This window comes from Triturus cristatus, chromosome 1_1 (assembly GCF_964204655.1).
Source record: "Triturus cristatus chromosome 1_1, aTriCri1.1, whole genome shotgun sequence".
NCBI classification, from domain to species: Eukaryota; Metazoa; Chordata; class Amphibia; order Caudata; family Salamandridae; genus Triturus; species Triturus cristatus.
Window position 1 is genome coordinate 200592156 of NC_140579.1, and position 22974 is coordinate 200615129.

Below are 22974 nucleotides of genomic sequence, written 5' to 3' on the forward strand. Positions count from 1 at the left end.
AGTGAGTCAGTCAGTGAGAGTGAGTGAGTCAGTCAGTGAGAGTGAGTGAGTCAGTCAGTGAGAGTGAGTCAATCAGTGAGAGTGAGTCAGTCAGTGAGAGTGAGTCAGTAAGTGAGAGTGAGTGAGTCAGTGAGAGAGAGAGTGAGTCAGTGAGAGTGAGTCAGTCAGTGAGAGTGAGCGAGTCAGTCAGGGAGACTGAGTCAGTCAGTGAGAGTGCGTGAGTCAGTCAGTGAGAGTGAGTGTCAGTCAGTGAGAGTGAGTGTCAGTCAGTGAGAGTGAGTCTCAGTCAGTGAGAGTGAGTGAGTCAGTCAGTGAGAGTGAGTGAGTCAATGAGAGTGAGTGAGTCAGTCAGTGAGAGTGAGTCAGTCAGTGAGAGTGAGTGAGTCAGTCAGTGAGAGTGAGTGTCAGTCAGTGAGAGTGAGTGTCAGTCAGTGATAGTGAGTCTAAGTCAGTGAGAGTGAGTGAGTCAGTCAGTGAGAGTGAGTGAGTCAGTCAGTGAGAGTGAGTGAGTCAGTCAGTGAGAGTGAGTCAGTCAGTGAGAGTAAGTGAGTCAGTCAGTGAGAGTGAGTGAGTCAGTCAGTGAGAGTGAGTGAGTCAGTCAGTGAGAGTGAGTAAGTCAGTCAGTGAGAGTGAGTGAGTCAGCCAGTGAGTCAGCCAGTGAGTCAGCCAGTGACTCAGTCAGTGAGAGTGAACCAGTCAGTGAGAGTGAGTCAGTCAGTGAGAGTGAGTCAGTCAGTGAGAGTGAGCGAGTCAGTCAGGGAGACTGAGTCAGTCAGTGAGAGTGCGTGAGTCAGTCAGTGAGAGTGAGTGTCAGTCAGTGAGAGTGAGTGAGTCAGTGAGAGTGAGTGAGTCAGTGAGAGTGAGTGAGTGAGTCAGTGAGAGTGAGTGAGTGAGTCAGTGAGAGTGAATGAGTCATTGAGAGTGAGTGAGTCAGTGAGAGTGAGTGAGTCAGTGAGAGTGAGTGAGTCAGTCAGTGAGAGTGAGTCAGTCAGTGAGTGTGAGTGAGTCAGTCAGTGAGAGAGAGAGAGAGAGAGAGAGTCAGTCAGTGAGAGTGAGTCAGTCAGTGAGAGTGAGTGAGTCAGTCAGTGAGAGTCAGTGAGTCAGTGAGAGTGAGTGAGTCAGTGAGAGTGAGTGAGTCAGTGAGAGTGAGTGAGTGAGTCAGTGAGAGTGAGTGAGTGAGTCAGTGAGAGTGAATGAGTCATTGAGAGTGAGTGAGTCAGTGAGAGTGAGTGAGTCAGTGAGAGTGAGTGAGTCAGTCAGTGAGAGTGAGTCAGTCAGTGAGTGTGAGTGAGTCAGTCAGTGAGAGAGAGAGAGAGAGAGAGAGAGAGTCAGTCAGTGAGAGTGAGTCAGTCAGTGAGAGTGAGTGAGTCAGTCAGTGAGAGTGAGTGAGTCAATCAGTGAGAGTGAGTCAGTCAGTTAGAGTGAGTGAGTCAGTGAGAGTGAGTCAGTCAGTGAGAGTGAGTGAGTCAGTGAGAGAGAGAGTGAGTCAGTGAGAGTGACTCAGTCAGTGAGAGTGAGTTTCAGTCAGTGAGAGTGAGTCTCAGTCAGTGAGAGTGAGTGAGTCAGTCAGTGAGAGTGAGTGAGTCAGTCAGTGAGAGTGAGTGAGTCAGTCAGTGAGAGTGAGTCAGTCAGTGAGAGTAAGTGAGTCAGTCAGTGAGAGTGAGTGAGTCAGTCAGTGAGAGTGAGTGAGTCAGTCAGTGAGAGTGAGTGAGTCAGCCAGTGAGTCAGCCAGTGAGTCATGCAGTGACTCAGTCAGTGAGAGTGAGCCAGTCAGTGAGAGTGAGTCAGTCAGTGAGAGTGAGTCAGTCAGTGAGTGAGAGTCACTGAGTCAGTGAGAGTCAGTGAGTCAGTTAGAGTGAGTGAGTCAGTGAGAGTGAGTGAGTCAGTGAGAGTGAGTGAGTGAGTCAGTGAGAGTGAGTGAGTGAGTCAGTGAGAGTGAGTAAATCATTGAGAGTGAGTGAGTCAGTGAGAGTGAGTGAGTCAGTGAGAGTGAGTGAGTCAGTCAGTGAGAGTTAGTGAGTCAGTCAGTGAGTGTGAGTGAGTCAGTCAGTGAGAGAGAGAGAGAGTCAGTCAGTGAGAGTGAGTCAGTCAGTGAGAGTGAGTGAGTCGGTCAGTGAGAGTGAGTGAGTCAGTCAGTGAGAGTGAGTCAATCAGTGAGAGTGAGTCAGTCAGTGAGAGTGAGTCAGTCAGTGAGAGTGAGTGAGTCAGTGAGAGAGAGTGAGTCAGTGAGAGTGAGTCAGTCAGTGAGAGTGAGCGAGTCAGTCAGTGAGAGTGAGTGAGTCAGTCAGTGAGAGTGAGTGAGTCAGTGAGAGTGAGTGAGTCAGTCAGGGAGACTGAGTCAGTCAGTGAGAGTGCGTGAGTCAGTCAGTGAGAGTGAGTGTCAGTCAGTGAGAGTGAGTGTCAGTCAGTGAGAGTGAGTGTCAGTCAGTGAGAGTGAGTCTCAGTCAGTGAGAGTGAGTGAGTCAGTCAGTGAGAGTAAGTGAGTCAGTCAGTGAGAGTGAGTGAGTCAGTCAGTGAGAGTGAGTGAGTCAGCCAGTGAGTCAGCCAGTGAGTCATGCAGTGACTCAGTCAGTGAGAGTGAGCCAGTCAGTGAGAGTGAGTCAGTCAGTGAGAGTGAGTCAGTCAGTGAGTGAGAGTCAGTGAGTCAGTGAGAGTCAGTGAGTCAGTTAGAGTGAGTGAGTCAGTGAGAGTGAGTGAGTCAGTGAGAGTGAGTGAGTCAGTGAGAGTGAGTGAGTGAGTCAGTGAGAGTGAGTAAATCATTGAGAGTGAGTGAGTCAGTGGGAGTGAGTGAGTCAGTGAGAGTGAGTGAGTCAGTCAGTGAGAGTGAGTGAGTCAGTCAGTGAGTGTGAGTGAGTCAGTCAGTGAGAGAGAGAGAGAGTCAGTCAGTGAGAGTGAGTGAGTCAGTCAGTGAGAGTGAGTGAGTCAGTCAGTGAGAGTGAGTCAATCAGTGAGAGTGAGTCAGTCAGTGAGAGTGAGTCAGTCAGTGAGAGTGAGTGAGTCAGTGAGAGAGAGTGAGTCAGTGAGAGTGAGTCAGTCAGTGAGAGTGAGCGAGTCAGTCAGTGAGAGTGAGTGAGTCAGTCAGTGAGAGTGAGTGAGTCAGTGAGAGTGAGTGAGTCAGTCAGGGAGACTGAGTCAGTCAGTGAGAGTGCGTGAGTCAGTCAGTGAGAGTGAGTGTCAGTCAGTGAGAGTGAGTGTCAGTCAGTGAGAGTTAGTGTCAGTCAGTGAGAGTGAGTCTCAGTCAGTGAGAGTGAGTCAGTCAGTCAGTGAGAGTGAGTGAGTCAGTCAGTGAGAGTGAGTGAGTCAGTCAGTGAGAGAGAGAGAGTCAGTCAGTGAGAGTGAGTCAGTCAGTGAGAGTGAGTGAGTCAGTCAGTGAGAGTGAGTGAGTCAGTCAGTGAGAGTGAGTCAGTCAGTGAGAGTGAGTCAGCCAGTGAGAGTGAGTGAATCAGTGAGAGAGAGAGTGAGTCAGTGAGAGTGAGTCAGTCAGTGAGAGTGAGCGAGTCAGTCAGTGAGAGTGAGTGAGTCAGTCAGTGAGAGTGAGTGAGTCAGTGAGAGTGAGTGAGTCAGTCAGAGAGACTGAGTCAGTCAGTGAGAGTGCATGAGTCAGTCAGTGAGAGTGAGTGTCAGTCAGTGAGAGTGAGTGTCAGTCAGTGAGAGTGAGTGTCAGTCAGTGAGAGTGAGTCTCAGTCAGTGAGAGTGAGTGAGTCAGTCAGTGAGAGTGAGTGAGTCAGTGAGAGTGAGTGAGTCAGTCAGTGAGAGTGAGTCAGTCAGTGAGAGTGAGTGAGTCAGTCAGTGAGAGTGAGTGTCAGTCAGTGAGAGTGAGTCTCAGTCAGTGAGAGTGAGTGAGTCAGTCAGTGAGAGTGAGTGAGTCAGTCAGTGAGAGTGAGTGAGTCAGTCAGTGAGAGTGAGTCAGTCAGTGAGAGTGAGTGAGTCAGTGAGAGAGAGAGTGAGTCAGTGAGAGTGAGTCAGTCAGTGAGAGTGAGCAAGTCAGTCAGTGAGAGTGAATGAGTCAGTCAGTGAGAGTGAGTGAGTCAGTGAGAGTGAGTGAGTCAGTCAGTGAGAGTTAGTGAGTCAGTCAGTGAGTGTGAGTGAGTCAGTCAGTGAGAGAGAGAGAGAGTCAGTCAGTGAGAGTGAGTCAGTCAGTGAGAGTGAGTGAGTCAGTCAGTGAGAGTGAGTGAGTCAGTCAGTGAGAGTGAGTCAATCAGTGAGAGTGAGTCAGTCAGTGAGAGTGAGTCAGTAAGTGAGAGTGAGTGAGTCAGTGAGAGAGAGAGTGAGTCAGTGAGAGTGAGTCAGTCAGTGAGAGTGAGCGAGTCAGTCAGGGAGACTGAGTCAGTCAGTGAGAGTGCATGAGTCAGTCAGTGAGAGTGAGTGAGTCAGTGAGAGTGAGTGAGTCAGTGAGAGTGAGTGAGTGAGTCAGTGAGAGTGAGTAAATCATTGAGAGTGAGTGAGTCAGTGAGAGTGAGTGAGTCAGTGAGAGTGAGTGAGTGAGTCAGTGAGAGTGAGTGAGTGAGTCAGTGAGTGTGAGTGAGTCAGTCAGTGAGAGAGAGAGAGAGTCAGTCAGTGAGAGTGAGTCAGTCAGTGAGAGTGAGTGAGTCAGTCAGTGAGAGTGAGTGAGTCAGTCAGTGAGAGTGAGTCAATCAGTGAGAGTGAGTCAGTCAGTGAGAGTGAGTCAGTCAGTGAGAGTGAGTGAGTCAGTGAGAGAGAGTGAGTCAGTGAGAGTGAGTCAGTCAGTGAGAGTGAGCGAGTCAGTCAGTGAGAGTGAGTGAGTCAGTCAGTGAGAGTGAGTGAGTCAGTGAGAGTGAGTGAGTCAGTCAGGGAGACTGAGTCAGTCAGTGAGAGTGCGTGAGTCAGTCAGTGAGAGTGAGTGTCAGTCAGTGAGAGTGAGTGTCAGTCAGTGAGAGTTAGTGTCAGTCAGTGAGAGTGAGTCTCAGTCAGTGAGAGTGAGTGAGTCAGTCAGTGAGAGTGAGTGAGTCAGTCAGTGAGAGTGAGTGAGTCAGTCAGTGAGAGAGAGAGAGTCAGTCAGTGAGAGTGAGTCAGTCAGTGAGTGAGAGTCAGTGAGTCAGTGAGAGTCAGTGAGTCAGTTAGAGTGAGTGAGTCAGTGAGAGTGAGTGAGTCAGTGAGAGTGAGTGAGTCAGTGAGAGTGAGTGAGTGAGTCAGTGAGAGTGAGTAAATCATTGAGAGTGAGTGAGTCAGTGAGAGTGAGTGAGTCAGTGAGAGTGAGTGTGTCAGTCAGTGAGAGTGAGTGTCAGTCAGTGAGAGTGAGTCTCAGTCAGTGAGAGTGAGTGAGTCAGTCAGTGAGAGTGAGTGAGTCAGTGAGAGTGAGTGAGTCAGTCAGTGAGAGTGAGTCAGTTAGTGAGAGTGAGTGAGTCAGTCAGTGAGAGTGAGTGTCAGTCAGTGAGAGTGAGTGTCAGTCAGTGAGAGTGAGTCTCAGTCAGTGAGAGTGAGTGAGTCAGTCAGTGAGAGTGAGTGAATCAGTCAGTGAGAGTGAGTGAGTCAGTCAGTGAGAGTGAGTGAGTCAGTCAGTGAGAGTGAGTCAGTCAGTGAGAGTGAGTCAGTCAGTGAGAGTGAGTCAGTCAGTGAGAGAGAGAGTGAGTCAGTGAGAGTGAGTCAGTCAGTGAGAGTGAGCAAGTCAGTCAGTGAGAGTGAATGAGTCAGTCAGTGAGAGTGAGTGAGTCAGTGAGAGTGAGTGAGTCAGTCAGGGAGACTGAGTCAGTCAGTGAGAGTGCGTGAGTCAGTCAGTGAGAGTGAGTGTCAGTCAGTGAGAGTGAGTGTCAGTCAGTGAGAGTGAGTGTCAGTCAGTGAGAGTGAGTCTCAGTCAGTGAGAGTGAGTGAGTCAGTCAGTGAGAGTGAGTGAGTCAATGAGAGTGAGTGAGTCAGTCAGTGAGAGTGAGTCAGTCAGTGAGAGTGAGTGAGTCAGTCAGTGAGAGTGAGTGTCAGTCAGTGAGAGTGAGTGTCAGTCAGTGAGAGTGAGTGTCAGTCAGTGAGAGTGAGTCTCAGTCAGTGAGAGTGAGTGAGTCAGTCAGTGAGAGTGAGTGAGTCAGTCAGTGAGAGTGAGTGAGTCAGTCAGTGAGAGTGAGTCAGTCAGTGAGAGTAAGTGAGTCAGTCAGTGAGAGTGAGTGAGTCAGTCAGTGAGAGTGAGTGAGTCAGTCAGTGAGAGTGAGTAAGTCAGTCAGTGAGAGTGAGTGAGTCAGCCAGTGAGTCAGTCAGTGAGAGTGAACCAGTCAGTGAGAGTGAGTCAGTCAGTGAGAGTGAGTCAGTCAGTGAGAGTGAGTGAGTCAGTGAGAGTGAGTGAGTCAGTGAGAGTGAGTGAGTCAGTGAGAGTGAGTGAGTCAGTGAGAGTGAGTGAGTTAGTCAGTGAGAGTGAATGAGTCATTGAGAGTGAGTGAGTCAGTGAGAGTGAGTGAGTCAGTGAGTGTGAGTGAGTCAGTCAGTGAGAGAGAGAGAGAGAGTCAGTCAGTGAGAGTGAGTCAGTCAGTGAGAGTGAGTGAGTCAGTCAGTGAGAGTGAGTGAGTCAATCAGTGAGAGTGAGTCAGTCAGTTAGAGTGAGTGAGTCAGTGAGAGTGAGTCAGTCAGTGAGAGTGAGTGAGTCAGTGAGAGAGAGAGTGAGTCAGTGAGAGTGACTCAGTCAGTGAGAGTGAGTTTCAGTCAGTGAGAGTGAGTCTCAGTCAGTGAGAGTGAGTGAGTCAGTCAGTGAGAGTGAGTGAGTCAGTCAGTGAGAGTGAGTCAGTCAGTGAGAGTAAGTGAGTCAGTCAGTGAGAGTGAGTGAGTCAGTCAGTGAGAGTGAGTGAGTCAGCCAGTGAGTCAGCCAGTGAGTCATGCAGTGACTCAGTCAGTGAGAGTGAGCCAGTCAGTGAGAGTGAGTCAGTCAGTGAGAGTGAGTCAGTCAGTGAGTGAGAGTCACTGAGTCAGTGAGAGTCAGTGAGTCAGTTAGAGTGAGTGAGTCAGTGAGAGTGAGTGAGTCAGTGAGAGTGAGTGAGTGAGTCAGTGAGAGTGAGTGAGTGAGTCAGTGAGAGTGAGTAAATCATTGAGAGTGAGTGAGTCAGTGAGAGTGAGTGAGTCAGTGAGAGTGAGTGAGTCAGTCAGTGAGAGTTAGTGAGTCAGTCAGTGAGTGTGAGTGAGTCAGTCAGTGAGAGAGAGAGAGTCAGTCAGTGAGAGTGAGTCAGTCAGTGAGAGTGAGTGAGTCAGTCAGTGAGAGTGAGTGAGTCAGTCAGTGAGAGTGAGTCAATCAGTGAGAGTGAGTCAGTCAGTGAGAGTGAGTCAGTAAGTGAGAGTGAGTGAGTCAGTGAGAGAGAGAGTGAGTCAGTGAGAGTGAGTCAGTCAGTGAGAGTGAGCGAGTCAGTCAGGGAGACTGAGTCAGTCAGTGAGAGTGCGTGAGTCAGTCAGTGAGAGTGAGTGTCAGTCAGTGAGAATGAGTGTCAGTCAGTGAGAGTGAGTCTCAGTCAGTGAGAGTGAGTGAGTCAGTCAGTGAGAGTGAGTGAGTCAATGAGAGTGAGTGAGTCAGTCAGTGAGAGTGAGTGAGTCAGTGAGAGTGAGTGAGTCAGTCAGTGAGAGTTAGTGAGTCAGTCAGTGAGTGTGAGTGAGTCAGTCAGTGAGAGAGAGAGAGAGTCAGTCAGTGAGAGTGAGTCAGTCAGTGAGAGTGAGTGAGTCGGTCAGTGAGAGTGAGTGAGTCAGTCAGTGAGAGTGAGTCAATCAGTGAGAGTGAGTCAGTCAGTGAGAGTGAGTCAGTCAGTGAGAGTGAGTGAGTCAGTGAGAGAGAGTGAGTCAGTGAGAGTGAGTCAGTCAGTGAGAGTGAGCGAGTCAGTCAGTGAGAGTGAGTGAGTCAGTCAGTGAGAGTGAGTGAGTCAGTGAGAGTGAGTGAGTCAGTCAGGGAGACTGAGTCAGTCAGTGAGAGTGCGTGAGTCAGTCAGTGAGAGTGAGTGTCAGTCAGTGAGAGTGAGTGTCAGTCAGTGAGAGTGAGTGTCAGTCAGTGAGAGTGAGTCTCAGTCAGTGAGAGTGAGTGAGTCAGTCAGTGAGAGTAAGTGAGTCAGTCAGTGAGAGTGAGTGAGTCAGTCAGTGAGAGTGAGTGAGTCAGCCAGTGAGTCAGCCAGTGAGTCATGCAGTGACTCAGTCAGTGAGAGTGAGCCAGTCAGTGAGAGTGAGTCAGTCAGTGAGAGTGAGTCAGTCAGTGAGTGAGAGTCAGTGAGTCAGTGAGAGTCAGTGAGTCAGTTAGAGTGAGTGAGTCAGTGAGAGTGAGTGAGTCAGTGAGAGTGAGTGAGTCAGTGAGAGTGAGTGAGTGAGTCAGTGAGAGTGAGTAAATCATTGAGAGTGAGTGAGTCAGTGGGAGTGAGTGAGTCAGTGAGAGTGAGTGAGTCAGTCAGTGATAGTGAGTGAGTCAGTCAGTGAGTGTGAGTGAGTCAGTCAGTGAGAGAGAGAGAGAGTCAGTCAGTGAGAGTGAGTCAGTCAGTGAGAGTGAGTGAGTCAGTCAGTGAGAGTGAGTGAGTCAGTCAGTGAGAGTGAGTCAATCAGTGAGAGTGAGTCAGTCAGTGAGAGTGAGTCAGTCAGTGAGAGTGAGTGAGTCAGTGAGAGAGAGTGAGTCAGTGAGAGTGAGTCAGTCAGTGAGAGTGAGCGAGTCAGTCAGTGAGAGTGAGTGAGTCAGTCAGTGAGAGTGAGTGAGTCAGTGAGAGTGAGTGAGTCAGCCAGTGAGTCAGCCAGTGAGTCATGCAGTGACTCAGTCAGTGAGAGTGAGCCAGTCAGTGAGAGTGAGTCAGTCAGTGAGAGTGAGTCAGTCAGTGAGTGAGAGTCAGTGAGTCAGTGAGAGTGAGTAAATCATTGAGAGTGAGTGAGTCAGTGAGAGTGAGTGAGTCAGTGAGAGTGAGTGTGTCAGTCAGTGAGAGTGAGTGTCAGTCAGTGAGAGTGAGTCTCAGTCAGTGAGAGTGAGTGAGTCAGTCAGTGAGAGTGAGTGAGTCAGTGAGAGTGAGTGAGTCAGTCAGTGAGAGTGAGTCAGTTAGTGAGAGTGAGTGAGTCAGTCAGTGAGAGTGAGTGTCAGTCAGTGAGAGTGAGTGTCAGTCAGTGAGAGTGAGTCTCAGTCAGTGAGAGTGAGTGAGTCAGTCAGTGAGAGTGAGTGAATCAGTCAGTGAGAGTGAGTGAGTCAGTCAGTGAGAGTGAGTGAGTCAGTCAGTGAGAGTGAGTCAGTCAGTGAGAGTGAGTCAGTCAGTGAGAGTGAGTCAGTCAGTGAGAGAGAGAGTGAGTCAGTGAGAGTGAGTCAGTCAGTGAGAGTGAGCAAGTCAGTCAGTGAGAGTGAATGAGTCAGTCAGTGAGAGTGAGTGAGTCAGTGAGAGTGAGTGAGTCAGTCAGGGAGACTGAGTCAGTCAGTGAGAGTGCGTGAGTCAGTCAGTGAGAGTGAGTGTCAGTCAGTGAGAGTGAGTGTCAGTCAGTGAGAGTGAGTGTCAGTCAGTGAGAGTGAGTCTCAGTCAGTGAGAGTGAGTGAGTCAGTCAGTGAGAGTGAGTGAGTCAATGAGAGTGAGTGAGTCAGTCAGTGAGAGTGAGTCAGTCAGTGAGAGTGAGTGAGTCAGTCAGTGAGAGTGAGTGTCAGTCAGTGAGAGTGAGTGTCAGTCAGTGAGAGTGAGTGTCAGTCAGTGAGAGTGAGTCTCAGTCAGTGAGAGTGAGTGAGTCAGTCAGTGAGAGTGAGTGAGTCAGTCAGTGAGAGTGAGTGAGTCAGTCAGTGAGAGTGAGTCAGTCAGTGAGAGTAAGTGAGTCAGTCAGTGAGAGTGAGTGAGTCAGTCAGTGAGAGTGAGTGAGTCAGTCAGTGAGAGTGAGTAAGTCAGTCAGTGAGAGTGAGTGAGTCAGCCAGTGAGTCAGTCAGTGAGAGTGAACCAGTCAGTGAGAGTGAGTCAGTCAGTGAGAGTGAGTCAGTCAGTGAGAGTGAGTGAGTCAGTGAGAGTGAGTGAGTCAGTGAGAGTGAGTGAGTCAGTGAGAGTGAGTGAGTTAGTCAGTGAGAGTGAATGAGTCATTGAGAGTGAGTGAGTCAGTGAGAGTGAGTGAGTCAGTGAGTGTGAGTGAGTCAGTCAGTGAGAGAGAGAGAGAGAGTCAGTCAGTGAGAGTGAGTCAGTCAGTGAGAGTGAGTGAGTCAGTCAGTGAGAGTGAGTGAGTCAATCAGTGAGAGTGAGTCAGTCAGTTAGAGTGAGTGAGTCAGTGAGAGTGAGTCAGTCAGTGAGAGTGAGTGAGTCAGTGAGAGAGAGAGTGAGTCAGTGAGAGTGACTCAGTCAGTGAGAGTGAGTTTCAGTCAGTGAGAGTGAGTCTCAGTCAGTGAGAGTGAGTGAGTCAGTCAGTGAGAGTGAGTGAGTCAGTCAGTGAGAGTGAGTGAGTCAGTCAGTGAGAGTGAGTCAGTCAGTGAGAGTAAGTGAGTCAGTCAGTGAGAGTGAGTGAGTCAGTCAGTGAGAGTGAGTGAGTCAGCCAGTGAGTCAGCCAGTGAGTCATGCAGTGACTCAGTCAGTGAGAGTGAGCCAGTCAGTGAGAGTGAGTCAGTCAGTGAGAGTGAGTCAGTCAGTGAGTGAGAGTCACTGAGTCAGTGAGAGTCAGTGAGTCAGTTAGAGTGAGTGAGTCAGTGAGAGTGAGTGAGTCAGTGAGAGTGAGTGAGTGAGTCAGTGAGAGTAAGTGAGTGAGTCAGTGAGAGTGAGTAAATCATTGAGAGTGAGTGAGTCAGTGAGAGTGAGTGAGTCAGTGAGAGTGAGTGAGTCAGTCAGTGAGAGTTAGTGAGTCAGTCAGTGAGTGTGAGTGAGTCAGTCAGTGAGAGAGAGAGAGTCAGTCAGTGAGAGTGAGTCAGTCAGTGAGAGTGAGTGAGTCAGTCAGTGAGAGTGAGTGAGTCAGTCAGTGAGAGTGAGTCAATCAGTGAGAGTGAGTCAGTCAGTGAGAGTGAGTCAGTAAGTGAGAGTGAGTGAGTCAGTGAGAGAGAGAGTGAGTCAGTGAGAGTGAGTCAGTCAGTGAGAGTGAGCGAGTCAGTCAGGGAGACTGAGTCAGTCAGTGAGAGTGCGTGAGTCAGTCAGTGAGAGTGAGTGTCAGTCAGTGAGAGTGAGTGTCAGTCAGTGAGAGTGAGTCTCAGTCAGTGAGAGTGAGTGAGTCAGTCAGTGAGAGTGAGTGAGTCAATGAGAGTGAGTGAGTCAGTCAGTGAGAGTGAGTCAGTCAGTGAGAGTGAGTGAGTCAGTCAGTGAGAGTGAGTGTCAGTCAGTGAGAGTGAGTGTCAGTCAGTGATAGTGAGTCTAAGTCAGTGAGAGTGAGTGAGTCAGTCAGTGAGAGTGAGTGAGTCAGTCAGTGAGAGTGAGTGAGTCAGTCAGTGAGAGTGAGTCAGTCAGTGAGAGTAAGTGAGTCAGTCAGTGAGAGTGAGTGAGTCAGTCAGTGAGAGTGAGTGAGTCAGTCAGTGAGAGTGAGTAAGTCAGTCAGTGAGAGTGAGTGAGTCAGCCAGTGAGTCAGCCAGTGAGTCAGCCAGTGACTCAGTCAGTGAGAGTGAACCAGTCAGTGAGAGTGAGTCAGTCAGTGAGAGTGAGTCAGTCAGTGAGAGTCAGTGAGTCAGTGAGAGTCAGTGAGTCAGTGAGAGTGAGTGAGTCAGTGAGAGTGAGTGAGTCAGTGAGAGTGAGTGAGTGAGTCAGTGAGAGTGAGTGAGTGAGTCAGTGAGAGTGAATGAGTCATTGAGAGTGAGTGAGTCAGTGAGAGTGAGTGAGTCAGTGAGAGTGAGTGAGTCAGTCAGTGAGAGTGAGTCAGTCAGTGAGTGTGAGTGAGTCAGTCAGTGAGAGAGAGAGAGAGAGAGAGAGTCAGTCAGTGAGAGTGAGTCAGTCAGTGAGAGTGAGTGAGTCAGTCAGTGAGAGTCAGTGAGTCAGTGAGAGTGAGTGAGTCAGTGAGAGTGAGTGAGTCAGTGAGAGTGAGTGAGTGAGTCAGTGAGAGTGAGTGAGTGAGTCAGTGAGAGTGAATGAGTCATTGAGAGTGAGTGAGTCAGTGAGAGTGAGTGAGTCAGTGAGAGTGAGTGAGTCAGTCAGTGAGAGTGAGTCAGTCAGTGAGTGTGAGTGAGTCAGTCAGTGAGAGAGAGAGAGAGAGAGTCAGTCAGTGAGAGTGAGTCAGTCAGTGAGAGTGAGTGAGTCAGTCAGTGAGAGTGAGTGAGTCAATCAGTGAGAGTGAGTCAGTCAGTTAGAGTGAGTGAGTCAGTGAGAGTGAGTCAGTCAGTGAGAGTGAGTGAGTCAGTGAGAGAGAGAGTGAGTCAGTGAGAGTGACTCAGTCAGTGAGAGTGAGTTTCAGTCAGTGAGAGTGAGTCTCAGTCAGTGAGAGTGAGTGAGTCAGTCAGTGAGAGTGAGTGAGTCAGTCAGTGAGAGTGAGTGAGTCAGTCAGTGAGAGTGAGTCAGTCAGTGAGAGTAAGTGAGTCAGTCAGTGAGAGTGAGTGAGTCAGTCAGTGAGAGTGAGTGAGTCAGTCAGTGAGAGTGAGTGAGTCAGCCAGTGAGTCAGCCAGTGAGTCATGCAGTGACTCAGTCAGTGAGAGTGAGCCAGTCAGTGAGAGTGAGTCAGTCAGTGAGAGTGAGTCAGTCAGTGAGTGAGAGTCACTGAGTCAGTGAGAGTCAGTGAGTCAGTTAGAGTGAGTGAGTCAGTGAGAGTGAGTGAGTCAGTGAGAGTGAGTGAGTGAGTCAGTGAGAGTGAGTGAGTGAGTCAGTGAGAGTGAGTAAATCATTGAGAGTGAGTGAGTCAGTGAGAGTGAGTGAGTCAGTGAGAGTGAGTGAGTCAGTCAGTGAGAGTTAGTGAGTCAGTCAGTGAGTGTGAGTGAGTCAGTCAGTGAGAGAGAGAGAGAGTCAGTCAGTGAGAGTGAGTCAGTCAGTGAGAGTGAGTGAGTCGGTCAGTGAGAGTGAGTGAGTCAGTCAGTGAGAGTGAGTCAATCAGTGAGAGTGAGTCAGTCAGTGAGAGTGAGTCAGTCAGTGAGAGTGAGTGAGTCAGTGAGAGAGAGTGAGTCAGTGAGAGTGAGTCAGTCAGTGAGAGTGAGCGAGTCAGTCAGTGAGAGTGAGTGAGTCAGTCAGTGAGAGTGAGTGAGTCAGTGAGAGTGAGTGAGTCAGTCAGGGAGACTGAGTCAGTCAGTGAGAGTGCGTGAGTCAGTCAGTGAGAGTGAGTGTCAGTCAGTGAGAGTGAGTGTCAGTCAGTGAGAGTGAGTGTCAGTCAGTGAGAGTGAGTCTCAGTCAGTGAGAGTGAGTGAGTCAGTCAGTGAGAGTAAGTGAGTCAGTCAGTGAGAGTGAGTGAGTCAGTCAGTGAGAGTGAGTGAGTCAGCCAGTGAGTCAGCCAGTGAGTCATGCAGTGACTCAGTCAGTGAGAGTGAGCCAGTCAGTGAGAGTGAGTCAGTCAGTGAGAGTGAGTCAGTCAGTGAGTGAGAGTCAGTGAGTCAGTGAGAGTCAGTGAGTCAGTTAGAGTGAGTGAGTCAGTGAGAGTGAGTGAGTCAGTGAGAGTGAGTGAGTCAGTGAGAGTGAGTGAGTGAGTCAGTGAGAGTGAGTAAATCATTGAGAGTGAGTGAGTCAGTGGGAGTGAGTGAGTCAGTGAGAGTGAGTGAGTCAGTCAGTGAGAGTGAGTGAGTCAGTCAGTGAGTGTGAGTGAGTCAGTCAGTGAGAGAGAGAGAGAGTCAGTCAGTGAGAGTGAGTGAGTCAGTCAGTGAGAGTGAGTGAGTCAGTCAGTGAGAGTGAGTCAATCAGTGAGAGTGAGTCAGTCAGTGAGAGTGAGTCAGTCAGTGAGAGTGAGTGAGTCAGTGAGAGAGAGTGAGTCAGTGAGAGTGAGTCAGTCAGTGAGAGTGAGCGAGTCAGTCAGTGAGAGTGAGTGAGTCAGTCAGTGAGAGTGAGTGAGTCAGTGAGAGTGAGTGAGTCAGTCAGGGAGACTGAGTCAGTCAGTGAGAGTGCGTGAGTCAGTTAGTGAGAGTGAGTGTCAGTCAGTGAGAGTGAGTGTCAGTCAGTGAGAGTTAGTGTCAGTCAGTGAGAGTGAGTCTCAGTCAGTGAGAGTGAGTCAGTCAGTCAGTGAGAGTGAGTGAGTCAGTCAGTGAGAGTGAGTGAGTCAGTCAGTGAGAGAGAGAGAGTCAGTCAGTGAGAGTGAGTCAGTCAGTGAGAGTGAGTGAGTCAGTCAGTGAGAGTGAGTGAGTCAGTCAGTGAGAGTGAGTCAGTCAGTGAGAGTGAGTCAGCCAGTGAGAGTGAGTGAATCAGTGAGAGAGAGAGTGAGTCAGTGAGAGTGAGTCAGTCAGTGAGAGTGAGCGAGTCAGTCAGTGAGAGTGAGTGAGTCAGTCAGTGAGAGTGAGTGAGTCAGTGAGAGTGAGTGAGTCAGTCAGAGAGACTGAGTCAGTCAGTGAGAGTGCATGAGTCAGTCAGTGAGAGTGAGTGTCAGTCAGTGAGAGTGAGTGTCAGTCAGTGAGAGTGAGTGTCAGTCAGTGAGAGTGAGTCTCAGTCAGTGAGAGTGAGTGAGTCAGTCAGTGAGAGTGAGTGAGTCAGTGAGAGTGAGTGAGTCAGTCAGTGAGAGTGAGTCAGTCAGTGAGAGTGAGTGAGTCAGTCAGTGAGAGTGAGTGTCAGTCAGTGAGAGTGAGTCTCAGTCAGTGAGAGTGAGTGAGTCAGTCAGTGAGAGTGAGTGAGTCAGTCAGTGAGAGTGAGTGAGTCAGTCAGTGAGAGTGAGTCAGTCAGTGAGAGTGAGTGAGTCAGTGAGAGAGAGAGTGAGTCAGTGAGAGTGAGTCAGTCAGTGAGAGTGAGCAAGTCAGTCAGTGAGAGTGAATGAGTCAGTCAGTGAGAGTGAGTGAGTCAGTGAGAGTGAGTGAGTCAGTCAGTGAGAGTTAGTGAGTCAGTCAGTGAGTGTGAGTGAGTCAGTCAGTGAGAGAGAGAGAGAGTCAGTCAGTGAGAGTGAGTCAGTCAGTGAGAGTGAGTGAGTCAGTCAGTGAGAGTGAGTGAGTCAGTCAGTGAGAGTGAGTCAATCAGTGAGAGTGAGTCAGTCAGTGAGAGTGAGTCAGTAAGTGAGAGTGAGTGAGTCAGTGAGAGAGAGAGTGAGTCAGTGAGAGTGAGTCAGTCAGTGAGAGTGAGCGAGTCAGTCAGGGAGACTGAGTCAGTCAGTGAGAGTGCGTGAGTCAGTCAGTGAGAGTGAGTGAGTCAGTGAGAGTGAGTGAGTCAGTGAGAGTGAGTGAGTGAGTCAGTGAGAGTGAGTAAATCATTGAGAGTGAGTGAGTCAGTGAGAGTGAGTGAGTCAGTGAGAGTGAGTGAGTGAGTCAGTGAGAGTGAGTGAGTCAGTCAGTGAGTGTGAGTGAGTCAGTCAGTGAGAGAGAGAGAGAGTCAGTCAGTGAGAGTGAGTCAGTCAGTGAGAGTGAGTGAGTCAGTCAGTGAGAGTGAGTGAGTCAGTCAGTGAGAGTGAGTCAATCAGTGAGAGTGAGTCAGTCAGTGAGAGTGAGTCAGTCAGTGAGAGTGAGTGAGTCAGTGAGAGAGAGTGAGTCAGTGAGAGTGAGTCAGTCAGTGAGAGTGAGCGAGTCAGTCAGTGAGAGTGAGTGAGTCAGTCAGTGAGAGTGAGTGAGTCAGTGAGAGTGAGTGAGTCAGTCAGGGAGACTGAGTCAGTCAGTGAGAGTGCGTGAGTCAGTCAGTGAGAGTGAGTGTCAGTCAGTGAGAGTGAGTGTCAGTCAGTGAGAGTTAGTGTCAGTCAGTGAGAGTGAGTCTCAGTCAGTGAGAGTGAGTGAGTCAGTCAGTGAGAGTGAGTGAGTCAGTCAGTGAGAGTGAGTGAGTCAGTCAGTGAGAGAGAGAGAGTCAGTCAGTGAGAGTGAGTCAGTCAGTGAGTGAGAGTCAGTGAGTCAGTGAGAGTCAGTGAGTCAGTTAGAGTGAGTGAGTCAGTGAGAGTGAGTGAGTCAGTGAGAGTGAGTGAGTCAGTGAGAGTGAGTGAGTGAGTCAGTGAGAGTGAGTAAATCATTGAGAGTGAGTGAGTCAGTGAGAGTGAGTGAGTCAGTGAGAGTGAGTGTGTCAGTCAGTGAGAGTGAGTGTCAGTCAGTGAGAGTGAGTCTCAGTCAGTGAGAGTGAGTGAGTCAGTCAGTGAGAGTGAGTGAGTCAGTGAGAGTGAGTGAGTCAGTCAGTGAGAGTGAGTCAGTTAGTGAGAGTGAGTGAGTCAGTCAGTGAGAGTGAGTGTCAGTCAGTGAGAGTGAGTGTCAGTCAGTGAGAGTGAGTCTCAGTCAGTGAGAGTGAGTGAGTCAGTCAGTGAGAGTGAGTGAATCAGTCAGTGAGAGTGAGTGAGTCAGTCAGTGAGAGTGAGTGAGTCAGTCAGTGAGAGTGAGTCAGTCAGTGAGAGTGAGTCAGTCAGTGAGAGTGAGTCAGTCAGTGAGAGAGAGAGTGAGTCAGTGAGAGTGAGTCAGTCAGTGAAAGTGAGCAAGTCAGTCAGTGAGAGTGAATGAGTCAGTCAGTGAGAGTGAGTGAGTCAGTGAGAGTGAGTGAGTCAGTCAGGGAGACTGAGTCAGTCAGTGAGAGTGCGTGAGTCAGTCAGTGAGAGTGAGTGTCAGTCAGTGAGAGTGAGTGTCAGTCAGTGAGAGTGAGTGTCAGTCAGTGAGAGTGAGTCTCAGTCAGTGAGAGTGAGTGAGTCAGTCAGTGAGAGTGAGTGAGTCAATGAGAGTGAGTGAGTCAGTCAGTGAGAGTGAGTCAGTCAGTGAGAGTGAGTGAGTCAGTCAGTGAGAGTGAGTGTCAGTCAGTGAGAGTGAGTGTCAGTCAGTGAGAGTGAGTGTCAGTCAGTGAGAGTGAGTCTCAGTCAGTGAGAGTGAGTGAGTCAGTCAGTGAGAGTGAGTGAGTCAGTCAGTGAGAGTGAGTGAGTCAGTCAGTGAGAGTGAGTCAGTCAGTGAGAGTAAGTGAGTCAGTCAGTGAGAGTGAGTGAGTCAGTCAGTGAGAGTGAGTGAGTCAGTCAGTGAGAGTGAGTAAGTCAGTCAGTGAGAGTGAGTGAGTCAGCCAGTGAGTCAGTCAGTGAGAGTGAACCAGTCAGTGAGAGTGAGTCAGTCAGTGAGAGTGAGTCAGTCAGTGAGAGTGAGTGAGTCAGTGAGAGTGAGTGAGTCAGTGAGAGTGAGTGAGTCAGTGAGAGTGAGTGAGTCAGTGAGAGTGAGTGAGTTAGTCAGTGAGAGTGAATGAGTCATTGAGAGTGAGTGAGTCAGTGAGAGTGAGTGAGTCAGTGAGTGTGAGTGAGTCAGTCAGTGAGAGAGAGAGAGAGAGTCAGTCAGTGAGAGTGAGTCAGTCAGTGAGAGTGAGTGAGTCAGTCAGTGAGAGTGAGTGAGTCAATCAGTGAGAGTGAGTCAGTCAGTTAGAGTGAGTGAGTCAGTGAGAGTGAGTCAGTCAGTGAGAGTGAGTGAGTCAGTGAGAGAGAGAGTGAGTCAGTGAGAGTGACTCAGTCAGTGAGAGTGAGTTTCAGTCAGTGAGAGTGAGTCTCAGTCAGTGAGAGTGAGTGAGTCAGTCAGTGAGAGTGAGTGAGTCAGTCAGTGAGAGTGAGTCAGTCAGTGAGAGTAAGTGAGTCAGTCAGTGAGAGTGAGTGAGTCAGTCAGTGAGAGTGAGTGAGTCAGCCAGTGAGTCAGCCAGTGAGTCATGCAGTGACTCAGTCAGTGAGAGTGAGCCAGTCAGTGAGAGTGAGTCAGTCAGTGAGAGTGAGTCAGTCAGTGAGTGAGAGTCACTGAGTCAGTGAGAGTCAGTGAGTCAGTTAGAGTGAGTGAGTCAGTGAGAGTGAGTGAGTCAGTGAGAGTGAGTGAGTGAGTCAGTGAGAGTGAGTGAGTGAGTCAGTGAGAGTGAGTAAATCATTGAGAGTGAGTGAGTCAGTGAGAGTGAGTGAGTCAGTGAGAGTGAGTGAGTCAGTCAGTGAGAGTTAGTGAGTCAGTCAGTGAGTGTGAGTGAGTCAGTCAGTGAGAGAGAGAGAGTCAGTCAGTGAGAGTGAGTCAGTCAGTGAGAGTGAGTGAGTCAGTCAGTGAGAGTGAGTGAGTCAGTCAGTGAGAGTGAGTCAATCAGTGAGAGTGAGTCAGTCAGTGAGAGTGAGTCAGTAAGTGAGAGTGAGTGAGTCAGTGAGAGAGAGAGTGAGTCAGTGAGAGTGAGTCAGTCAGTGAGAGTGAGCGAGTCAGTCAGGGAGACTGAGTCAGTCAGTGAGAGTGCGTGAGTCAGTCAGTGAGAGTGAGTGTCAGTCAGTGAGAATGAGTGTCAGTCAGTGAGAGTGAGTCTCAGTCAGTGAGAGTGAGTGAGTCAGTCAGTGAGAGTGAGTGAGTCAATGAGAGTGAGTGAGTCAGTCAGTGAGAGTGAGTCAGTCAGTGAGAGTGAGTGAGTCAGTCAGTGAGAGTGAGTGTCAGTCAGTGAGAGTGAGTGTCAGTCAGTGATAGTGAGTCTAAGTCAGTGAGAGTGAGTGAGTCAGTCAGTGAGAGTGAGTGAGTCAGTCAGTGAGAGTGAGTCAGTCAGTGAGAGTAAGTGAGTCAGTCAGTGAGAGTGAGTGAGTCAGTCAGTGAGAGTGAGTGAGTCAGTCAGTGAGAGTGAGTAAGTCAGTCAGTGAGAGTGAGTGAGTCAGCCAGTGAGTCAGCCAGTGAGTCAGCCAGTGACTCAGTCAGTGAGAGTGAACCAGTCAGTGAGAGTGAGTCAGTCAGTGAGAGTGAGTCAGTCAGTGAGAGTCAGTGAGTCAGTGAGAGTCAGTGAGTCAGTGAGAGTGAGTGAGTCAGTGAGAGTGAGTGAGTCAGTGAGAGTGAGTGAGTGAGTCAGTGAGAGTGAGTGAGTGAGTCAGTGAGAGTGAATGAGTCATTGAGAGTGAGTGAGTCAGTGAGAGTGAGTGAGTCAGTGAGAGTGAGTGAGTCAGTCAGTGAGAGTGAGTCAGTCAGTGAGTGTGAGTGAGTCAGTCAGTGAGAGAGAGAGAGAGAGAGAGAGTCAGTCAGTGAGAGTGAGTCAGTCAGTGAGAGTGAGTGAGTCAGTCAGTGAGAGTGAGTGAGTCAATCAGTGAGAGTGAGTCAGTCAGTTAGAGTGAGTGAGTCAGTGAGAGTGAGTCAGTCAGTGAGAGTGAGTGAGTCAGTGAGAGAGAGAGTGAGTCAGTGAGAGTGACTCAGTCAGTGAGAGTGAGTTTCAGTCAGTGAGAGTGAGTCTCAGTCAGTGAGAGTGAGTGAGTCAGTCAGTGAGAGTGAGTGAGTCAGTCAGTGAGAGTGAGTGAGTCAGTCAGTGAGAGTGAGTCAGTCAGTGAGAGTAAGTGAGTCAGTCAGTGAGAGTGAGTGAGTCAGTCAGTGAGAGTGAGTGAGTCAGTCAGTGAGAGTGAGTGAGTCAGCCAGTGAGTCAGCCAGTGAGTCATGCAGTGACTCAGTCAGTGAGAGTGAGCCAGTCAGTGAGAGTGAGTCAGTCAGTGAGAGTGAGTCAGTCAGTGAGTGAGAGTCACTGAGTCAGTGAGAGTCAGTGAGTCAGTTAGAGTGAGTGAGTCAGTGAGAGTGAGTGAGTCAGTGAGAGTGAGTGAGTGAGTCAGTGAGAGTGAGTGAGTGAGTCAGTGAGAGTGAGTAAATCATTGAGAGTGAGTGAGTCAGTGAGAGTGAGTGAGTCAGTGAGAGTGAGTGAGTCAGTCAGTGAGAGTTAGTGAGTCAGTCAGTGAGTGTGAGTGAGTCAGTCAGTGAGAGAGAGAGAGAGTCAGTCAGTGAGAGTGAGTCAGTCAGTGAGAGTGAGTGAGTCGGTCAGTGAGAGTGAGTGAGTCAGTCAGTGAGAGTGAGTCAATCAGTGAGAGTGAGTCAGTCAGTGAGAGTGAGTCAGTCAGTGAGAGTGAGTGAGTCAGTGAGAGAGAGTGAGTCAGTGAGAGTGAGTCAGTCAGTGAGAGTGAGCGAGTCAGTCAGTGAGAGTGAGTGAGTCAGTCAGTGAGAGTGAGTGAGTCAGTGAGAGTGAGTGAGTCAGTCAGGGAGACTGAGTCAGTCAGTGAGAGTGCGTGAGTCAGTCAGTGAGAGTGAGTGTCAGTCAGTGAGAGTGAGTGTCAGTCAGTGAGAGTGAGTGTCAGTCAGTGAGAGTGAGTCTCAGTCAGTGAGAGTGAGTGAGTCAGTCAGTGAGAGTAAGTGAGTCAGTCAGTGAGAGTGAGTGAGTCAGTCAGTGAGAGTGAGTGAGTCAGCCAGTGAGTCAGCCAGTGAGTCATGCAGTGACTCAGTCAGTGAGAGTGAGCCAGTCAGTGAGAGTGAGTCAGTCAGTGAGAGTGAGTCAGTCAGTGAGTGAGAGTCAGTGAGTCAGTGAGAGTCAGTGAGTCAGTTAGAGTGAGTGAGTCAGTGAGAGTGAGTGAGTCAGTGAGAGTGAGTGAGTCAGTGAGAGTGAGTGAGTGAGTCAGTGAGAGTGAGTAAATCATTGAGAGTGAGTGAGTCAGTGGGAGTGAGTGAGTCAGTGAGAGTGAGTGAGTCAGTCAGTGAGAGTGAGTGAGTCAGTCAGTGAGTGTGAGTGAGTCAGTCAGTGAGAGAGAGAGAGAGTCAGTCAGTGAGAGTGAGTGAGTCAGTCAGTGAGAGTGAGTGAGTCAGTCAGTGAGAGTGAGTCAATCAGTGAGAGTGAGTCAGTCAGTGAGAGTGAGTCAGTCAGTGAGAGTGAGTGAGTCAGTGAGAGAGAGTGAGTCAGTGAGAGTGAGTCAGTCAGTGAGAGTGAGCGAGTCAGTCAGTGAGAGTGAGTGAGTCAGTCAGTGAGAGTGAGTGAGTCAGTGAGAGTGAGTGAGTCAGTCAGGGAGACTGAGTCAGTCAGTGAGAGTGCGTGAGTCAGTTAGTGAGAGTGAGTGTCAGTCAGTGAGAGTGAGTGTCAGTCAGTGAGAGTTAGTGTCAGTCAGTGAGAGTGAGTCTCAGTCAGTGAGAGTGAGTCAGTCAGTCAGTGAGAGTGAGTGAGTCAGTCAGTGAGAGTGAGTGAGTCAGTCAGTGAGAGAGAGAGAGTCAGTCAGTGAGAGTGAGTCAGTCAGTGAGAGTGAGTGAGTCAGTCAGTGAGAGTGAGTGAGTCAGTCAGTGAGAGTGAGTCAGTCAGTGAGAGTGAGTCAGCCAGTGAGAGTGAGTGAATCAGTGAGAGAGAGAGTGAGTCAGTGAGAGTGAGTCAGTCAGTGAGAGTGAGCGAGTCAGTCAGTGAGAGTGAGTGAGTCAGTCAGTGAGAGTGAGTGAGTCAGTGAGAGTGAGTGAGTCAGTCAGAGAGACTGAGTCAGTCAGTGAGAGTGCATGAGTCAGTGAGAGTGAGTGTCAGTCAGTGAGAGTGAGTGTCAGTCAGTGAGAGTGAGTGTCAGTCAGTGAGAGTGAGTCTCAGTCAGTGAGAGTGAGTGAGTCAGTCAGTGAGAGTGAGTGAGTCAGTGAGAGTGAGTGAGTCAGTCAGTGAGAGTGAGTCAGTCAGTGAGAGTGAGTGAGTCAGTCAGTGAGAGTGAGTGTCAGTCAGTGAGAGTGAGTCTCAGTCAGTGAGAGTGAGTGAGTCAGTCAGTGAGAGTGAGTGAGTCAGTCAGTGAGAGTGAGTGAGTCAGTCAGTGAGAGTGAGTCAGTCAGTGAGAGTGAGTGAGTCAGTGAGAGAGAGAGTGAGTCAGTGAGAGTGAGTCAGTCAGTGAGAGTGAGCAAGTCAGTCAGTGAGAGTGAATGAGTCAGTCAGTGAGAGTGAGTGAGTCAGTGAGAGTGAGTGAGTCAGTCAGTGAGAGTTAGTGAGTCAGTCAGTGAGTGTGAGTGAGTCAGTCAGTGAGAGAGAGAGAGAGTCAGTCAGTGAGAGTGAGTCAGTCAGTGAGAGTGAGTGAGTCAGTCAGTGAGAGTGAGTGAGTCAGTCAGTGAGAGTGAGTCAATCAGTGAGAGTGAGTCAGTCAGTGAGAGTGAGTCAGTAAGTGAGAGTGAGTGAGTCAGTGAGAGAGAGAGTGAGTCAGTGAGAGTGAGTCAGTCAGTGAGAGTGAGCGAGTCAGTCAGGGAGACTGAGTCAGTCAGTGAGAGTGCGTGAGTCAGTCAGTGAGAGTGAGTGAGTCAGTGAGAGTGAGTGAGTCAGTGAGAGTGAGTGAGTGAGTCAGTGAGAGTGAGTAAATCATTGAGAGTGAGTGAGTCAGTGAGAGTGAGTGAGTCAGTGAGAGTGAGTGAGTGAGTCAGTGAGAGTGAGTGAGTCAGTCAGTGAGTGTGAGTGAGTCAGTCAGTGAGAGAGAGAGAGAGTCAGTCAGTGAGAGTGAGTCAGTCAGTGAGAGTGAGTGAGTCAGTCAGTGAGAGTGAGTGAGTCAGTCAGTGAGAGTGAGTCAATCAGTGAGAGTGAGTCAGTCAGTGAGAGTGAGTCAGTCAGTGAGAGTGAGTGAGTCAGTGAGAGAGAGTGAGTCAGTGAGAGTGAGTCAGTCAGTGAGAGTGAGCGAGTCAGTCAGTGAGAGTGAGTGAGTCAGTCAGTGAGAGTGAGTGAGTCAGTGAGAGTGAGTGAGTCAGTCAGGGAGACTGAGTCAGTCAGTGAGAGTGCGTGAGTCAGTCAGTGAGAGTGAGTGTCAGTCAGTGAGAGTGAGTGTCAGTCAGTGAGAGTTAGTGTCAGTCAGTGAGAGTGAGTCTCAGTCAGTGAGAGTGAGTGAGTCAGTCAGTGAGAGTGAGTGAGTCAGTCAGTGAGAGTGAGTGAGTCAGTCAGTGAGAGAGAGAGAGTCAGTCAGTGAGAGTGAGTCAGTCAGTGAGTGAGAGTCAGTGAGTCAGTGAGAGTCAGTGAGTCAGTTAGAGTGAGTGAGTCAGTGAGAGTGAGTGAGTCAGTGAGAGTGAGTGAGTCAGTGAGAGTGAGTGAGTGAGTCAATGAGAGTGAGTGAGTCAGTCAGTGAGAGTGAGTCAGTCAGTGAGAGTGAGTGAGTCAGTCAGTGAGAGTGAGTGTCAGTCAGTGAGAGTGAGTGTCAGTCAGTGAGAGTGAGTGTCAGTCAGTGAGAGTGAGTCAGTCAGTGAGAGTGAGTGAGTCAGTGAGAGTGAGTGAGTCAGTCAGTGAGAGTGAGTGAGTCAATGAGAGTGAGTGAGTCAGTCAGTGAGAGTGAGTCAGTCAGTGAGAGTGAGTGAGTCAGTCAGTGAGAGTGAGTGTCAGTCAGTGAGAGTGAGTGTCAGTC